General features: G+C 33.8%; 2 protein-coding genes across 2 annotated transcripts in view; one reads left to right on the top strand and one right to left on the bottom strand.

The window, feature by feature from the left end:
- The window catches only part of LOC136835332 (protein P200-like), a 468,413-nt gene that overhangs the window by 428,652 nt on the left and 32,261 nt on the right, over positions 1 to 7,500 (bottom strand). The window lies entirely within an intron of this gene.
- The window catches only part of LOC136835333 (junctional adhesion molecule 2A-like), a 208,598-nt gene that overhangs the window by 183,108 nt on the left and 17,990 nt on the right, over positions 1 to 7,500 (top strand). The window lies entirely within an intron of this gene.

The following is a 7,500-nucleotide window of genomic DNA, read 5'->3' as shown; positions in this document are numbered from 1 at the left end:
TCTGAATGACAATTAAAACTTTCATTGTGCTTGCCTGAAGGATTTATGCTTAATTACAGATGACAAGTTATGTTAAAGAAGCTAGACAGGTAAGTGGATGAAACAGAAGTAAAATAATAAAAAGAAGATAAAAAGTAACAAAAGCGGAACCGGAAGGAGTCTGATAAGCCTATAGTATCATCTACATTGGCACCTTCCTGTGGCATATTTCCAGCATGTGTGAATGGATTTAAACAGAGAGAGAGAGAGAGAGAGAGAGAGAGAGAGAGAGAGAGAGAGAGAGAGAGAGAGAGAGAGATGGTGGCTGAAGTGTAGCAGTTACCATATACATGAACCGCGTATTTGAAGGAGTTGATAAATAAAGAGGAGACAAGAGAGGCAGATCAGAATAATGCAAGAGCAGAAGTGGCGAGATGAAATTTTAGCAATGATGGTGGGAGCTCTGGAAATAAGAACCACCATCCAGAGGCGTAAGGAAAGAATGAAGCCAGACGTTTATGGGGCCACACGTGAGTTGGTAAGGTAGTGTCATTCAGTGTCTGATAAAACTGGGTAAGGGTTATGTAGGTAAGGCAATATTTTCCAAGGTCCTGGAAAGAGAAATTATTATCCCAATATATAAGAGCAAAGGTGACACGGGTAATGGTAATCATTTATATGCTCTTAACATTACTTATGCCTGGAAAAGTAAATTATGTGGTTCTGAATGAGATGTAAGAAAATTAACAGACAACCCTGATGTAAGAAAGGTAATGGCAGTTTTGGGATAATAATACTATCTGTGTGTCAAGTATCTGTAATAAGACAGTCATGTGGGAAAGCATTAATAAAAGGAAAAAAAAAAAGGTATAACACAATTACAGGAAGCCTATGACAGAACTGATAAAAATGGTGTAGAAGTATAGGTTGAGAAGTGCAATTTTCAGGATGATGAATATCTTGCTTTTAAAATGGCATTGGAAAAATTGATTCATTGTAAACTTGGGTTTCATAAAAGGTTGAGTTACTTCTCCATGGTTGCTTAATACCTTTCTGGATAGAGCAATGAGTAAAATTGAAGACGAGCAAAATGCACATTCATTACTTTTTCCTCAAGAAGCATACATCATTGTAGTAATGACTCATTTACTGAAAGCAACAGATAAAGGTGCAATTTGTGCAATAAGAAAATTTATTGTAATAGAGTGGGAAATGTCAGATGTCTGAAGATAATGCGGGGTTAATTAATGGTACTAAAGAGAAGCTATAGAATCCGGAAGAAAAAACAGTTTGAAATTATCAATAAGAAGGGAAAATTTATATTAAATGGAAGCTTTGGTGACAAATGAAAGCTAGATGCAACAAAGTAACAATGGACACTGTTAGTGAAGAGATGTTGAAGTGAGTTACAGAATAGATTTATTATTATCATCATGTAATGTGACCAAATACTATTATGATATAAGGCTAAAAGGACCCTGAATTGCAAAGCAGGTTTTTATGAATAAATATATTTAATAAAACAATGAATAATTACATATTAACGTAGCAGAGCCGTGCAAATCAAATGCCATTATTGAGTACTCAGTGCGCTGTCAATAAAGTGCAAATGGAAATTTCCTGTAGAAATACAGTGAAAGCATAGTTTAGGAATGGAATGGAATAGAGTTTTTAGGCCAAAAAACAAGCACTGGAACCTTATGAGGTCATTCAGCGCTGGAAAGGAAACCGACAGTAAGTAGGTTTGAAAGGTGTAACAAGAGGAAAACCTCAAAGCAGTTGTGCTATGAAATAATTGTTTGGGGAGGGTGGATAGGTAGATGGAATAAAGATGATATGAATGGAGGTACAGTAAAAGGAATGGAAGGGGTTGCAGTTAGGGGCCGAAGAGACGCTGCAAAGAACCACTAGTGATGCATACAGTGCACCCCATGAGGTGCACTGATGGCACAACCACCATACAGGGAAAAGCATAGTTTACCACATCGATCTAGTTCTAATCACCATAGCTGGCATCCAGACAAGGAAACTATTTGTTATGATAACCATCATATATGTAGATAAGGAAGCTTACAAATAAAACCTAACTGACTGGCCGTATTAGATTATATACATTTTCACTCTGCTGTAAAATAAAAATATCAAAACAAGAGTTGTTAAAAATTCGGGTTCATGAAGTGCACTGTTACCCAACTCATGAATACAATCTTAGTTTTGCTCAAGTTCATATCCCACGGTCGACACCACTTCATAATCTGCGTTAGATCTGTTAATTACAAGAGTTACTTCGTTATGCATTTGAGGCGGTGTAAGACTGCAGGAAGATTAACATCATTTGCATGCTCTGCTAAATAATGGAGGAAGGAATGCAGTGGAAGCTCTCTAACGGGTCGAACAAAGATGCGTGTTCACAGAGATGAAAGTTTTAATACAGGGGTAGGGATTGTTAAGCCCGCTCCCCTCTATTGAAGTGAAAGGTGAATGCTGATTGCAGCAAAGAAAAAAATGGTGGAAGCTGTTGAAGAAAACTGTTTTCGACGGAAAAGGCGAGTGATTATATATATATATATATATATATATATATATATATATATATATATATATATATATATATATATATATATATATATATTTATATATATATATATATATATATATTTTATATATATCATTTATATATAATTTATATATATACATATATATATATATATTATATATATATATATATATATATGCATATACTGTATATACATATATATATACATATACTGTATATACATATATATATACATATATATATACATATATATATATATATATATATATATATATATATGGATTTTCTGTTGTAATAAGTGATATATAAATTCCTCTTCAGAGAAGATATATATATATATATATATATATATATATATATATATATATATATATATATATATATATATATATATATATATATATATATATATATATATATATATATATAATATACATATACAGTATATATATATATATATATATATATATATATATATATATATATATATATATATATATATATATATATAAAATCTAGTCAAAGGTAACCTTTCGAGAAAGAACAGTCACTATTAAACTTTTTCCCAGTAAACTCCTGTTTCTAAAAGGGTGAGCAGGTACTCTGGAAAAGCATTGTTAACGATTTCACTTCAATACTTAATGGGTGGCATAGTACCTAAATGGCGCTTATAATGATTCGACTTCCTGGAATCCTGGTAATAGGAACGCCGCTTCTATTTGTGATTCTCAACAGAATGTTGCACAGATAAAATTTCCCCGCAACACAGTCTGGAGAAGCTGACTAGGAGTAGTGGTTCTTTAGGTGTATGAATAAATATGATGCTTTACGCAATAAGTAATGAACAGAGAGAAACTGCTTATATGCGAATCATAAATGTGCTTGTCCCGATAATTTGGAAAACTTGAGCCTGTAAACCTCAAGGTGTTTTATGAAACTAAAATTTAGTGCAGTTAAACCATTGTCGGTGATAGGCAATCTGGAATTTTGGTCCAACTTTGTCAGAAATATTTTAAGCTGACGGAAAAATGTTACAGCAAGAAATTATATTTGAGTTAGGCGTTATTCTTTTTTGCAAGCAGAAACTCTTTAGGACTTATATTTATTTTTCATTTTTACAAAAAACTGGCTTTATTTCGACAAAGCCATTCGTCTCCTTCATTTTCGATAAAATTCTTTAACAATGAAGGAAAAACAAAAATACTCCTCTTATCATGGTTCAGTCTGAGAAACAGGATATGAAATATTTTATGAACATCCCAGAGGATAACTTTCCCTCTCGTTCTGTTTCCTTTACGACTTTTCTAATATGTTAAAATTCCACTTTCAAGTCTCTGAAGCAACAGAATTATTTGGATAGCGGATCACGCAGTGTGTGTGTGTGTGTGTGTGTTTGTGTGTGTTTGAAAATATATATATATATATATATATATATATATATATATATATATATATATATATATATATATATATATATATAAATACACATATATAATACACATATATATATATATATATATATATATATATATATATAAATATCATATATATATTATAAACACAGTATTTTCCCTTAGAAAGAGTGGCATCCTTAAAATAAACAAGGTAAGGCATCGAGCACTGCAGCATTCATACGTCAACTGCTTAATCGTCGGTGAGGCATTTTTACAGAACACTTCCACAACATTCGGTGCACAGAAAGAGAAGGCGCGTCTAAGTGCGTACAGCTCCCATGCCCACTCAGTGCTAATCACCTCTCCTCGTCCCTCTAAACATTACCGAAAGCACACCCTTTTCACCAACCAATTATCCTCCTCCTTTTTAACATAACAGAACCATTACATCTCAAACACGTCGATCACCTGCGCTAACCCCTTTGTCCCTGGTGGAAATCTCTATATTTCTCACGCATTCAGTACTTCTTCCGCCATAAATGCTACATAAACAATTCATCTCTACAGCTTTCACTTTGTCCTTTGTTTTCATTGTGAATACTCTCAATCCAAAGGCAAAACAATACCGTACCAGAAAAATGATCGAAGACCTTGTTTTTTCTTTTCTCGGAAAGACCAGGGTAGGATCTTGTTCATCACGTTCAACTGGTGGGCCACATGGCCATACGGACAAAGAAAGGTAAGAATTTGAGCGGCATAGTTACAATGGTGAATGTGTGGAAAGTAATCATGATGAAAGGGGGGATAAAGAAATGGGGTGAAAAAGATCCTTTGCATCAGCATTCAACATTCACAATTCACTTCATGGCGTTCGCTCAACGATACCTAAAAGCATCTTAACCTTGGCTTTAATAGGCACACCAACCTCCTTCGTAGTCATTTGTTCACACACTGCCATATTCTTTGGTGAAACTATTTTGTGACTCACTTTCTCTCTCATCCTACCGTCAACCAGAACATATATGCTCACAATACTTATACAAATCTATCCATTTTATTCTTCTACCATCCATACTAACATTGATTGTTACATCATTTTAGTTGCCATTTATCCTCGCAGCATTACTTTTGTTCACATTTAGTCTCAACTTTCTCTTCTTGCAAACACATTCATACCCTTTTGCTAGTCCCTCCTGTTTCTCCTAACTATCCTTATTCACCACCATGTCAGCTGAAGTCATAAGCCATTTCCCAATCATTCGCGATCCATCTACTTTCCCTATAACTTAGTTCTTGCATATCCCATCCTTTATTGAAATTATTGTATCATCTAACCCATATGGACATAAAACAACTAAAGTGAAAAATACTCTTTTCTCTCAGCCAATTTTTATTCCAAGTCATTCACTCCTCCTCATATAAAATCAAAATGATTATTAACTTTCATCACAAAAATATTTAGTCCTTTATGCTACACATTTTTAAACCATCTATATTAAGAACTCCTCAGATTGGTTCCCAACCAATTCCACCATTAGCTTTCCCTAGATACACGTAAACTATAGACTGCTTTTTCCTTTTACTTTCAAACTTTTGACATAACTTTTTCATACTAAACACTTGATCCAAGCACCCTCTTCTTCATCTAAGCACACAATGGTCTTGCTTTATCAATCTTACTATACTCTTCCTTACATTTTCAATGAAATGCCTACCATACATACGAGTATATGTGTGAATTTTTGTCACATACATTTTATGTTCATAATTATTAGGCTAAAATATCGTTTAATATCCAATTCACAGTACCTCTGGAATAACTTATACCCAAGTGGAATTATAACTGATGTGCCTCATCAGCAGTGGAGTTCGAAACTGCTGCATGCGTGTGTGTGAGATATATATATATATATATATATATATATATATATATATATATATATATATATATATATATATATATATTATATATAATATATATATATTATATATATATATATATATATATATATATATATATATATATATAAATATATATATACATATATATATATATATACTCTCTCTCTCTCTCTCTCTCTCTCTCTCTTCTATGAGTACATATGTAAAGTCTTTATACGTATGGCTAACCCTTTTGTCCACGTAAATACAAACAGTACGTAAAATGAGGATAAAGTCGTTTTCCTTCCTCTTGCACAAAGCCTGTAGCTAAACTGTCACGGTCTATCATTTCCCTGGAGGCTATATTTAATCAGTTCAAAAAAATATATTCGTTATATTATTTTGTGGCTGATGTTGATCTTTGCAGGTTAATAACTCTTTTCTTTGTATGTTATCAATGGACCTTGACGCAGAATACGACTCTTAGGGATTGTGAAGTTAGAGACGGAACGCTTTTTCCTTTAGTATGAATTACAGATTTCGATAAAAAAAAAATTACTCTATCTGCACGTGCTTAGTGTCCTGTGGCAGAGAATACTGGTCTCTGTTTGTGAAAAGGCGAATTGGCAAAGAACATCTCCCCATGCATATGCAAACTGAGCCCTCTTAAAGTTTGCTACTTTAATTAAGCCCTGCTGATGACTCTCACTTTAAACACTGATTGGAAACCATCAAGAAACTGCAATCTCCCATGTCCGTGAGTATAAAGACCTCCTGGATTGCACAAGGCATACATTTGCTCAGCAAATACACCTCGTGAACACCGTGTATCTTATGTTAATTTATTATAAACTTTGCTGAATAATATATTCACGAAAGTTACAAGCAGTTACTGATATAGAAATCAATCGCAAATATTCATTTACATTACATTTATTCACACAGGAAGAATCGTTTTTATTCTTAACTCAGAAATTGTCTCTTAAGTAATTAATCGAACGTATTTCACAAAGAAGATACCAACATTACTTAAAAAATCTTAAGTAGAAAGAGGAGCAGTGGGAGGAGAAGCTGTGGCATACTAGAAAACAACAGAGATACATGAACCTGATTATTACACGACATGGTTCACTCAAGCGCGCAACAGTGTCCACAAAAGCTCTCACTCATTCAACGAGGATTTTCTCCTAGGCAAGACCAGTGAGAAGCTGAGAGCCTTGTTAATTTCATGATATTTGGATCTGGTCGTGGTGAGCATTCGTTTATCTTTATATTATTTTGAATCTCTTGAGATTTATTGTCTTACGTTACTGATATCTGTTGTTGCTCTTTAGAAATCCTAGTATCAACGCTCTTGGCAAGTCGAAAACGGTTAATCAGACTCCCTTCATGAACGCATCCCACTCTTAAACCTGTTTCAGAGCTTTTTATCCAACAAGTTCATTTCTGGTTTAGTTTATAATTCTTCATCTGCCACTCTTTCAGGTTCATCGCATACTGTTCGCCTTGATAAGACTGCATTTAATGGCTTTCTCTCGGCAGACCAGCTCATACTTCCAACATTATTTCACTTCAACACCATCGCAAAGCCGTCAGTTTCTGCCTGTTCGCCCGCATTCCCCTCTCTCTTGGCATCATCGTACAATCCAGTTTGGTTTCTCAGTCCCAATTCGTTAAGTCAAAGGAGGA

The sequence above is a fragment of the Macrobrachium rosenbergii genome, chromosome 55 (assembly GCF_040412425.1).
Source record: "Macrobrachium rosenbergii isolate ZJJX-2024 chromosome 55, ASM4041242v1, whole genome shotgun sequence".
NCBI classification, from domain to species: domain Eukaryota; kingdom Metazoa; phylum Arthropoda; class Malacostraca; order Decapoda; family Palaemonidae; genus Macrobrachium; species Macrobrachium rosenbergii.
This window is presented reverse-complemented; position numbering and strand designations above follow the sequence as displayed.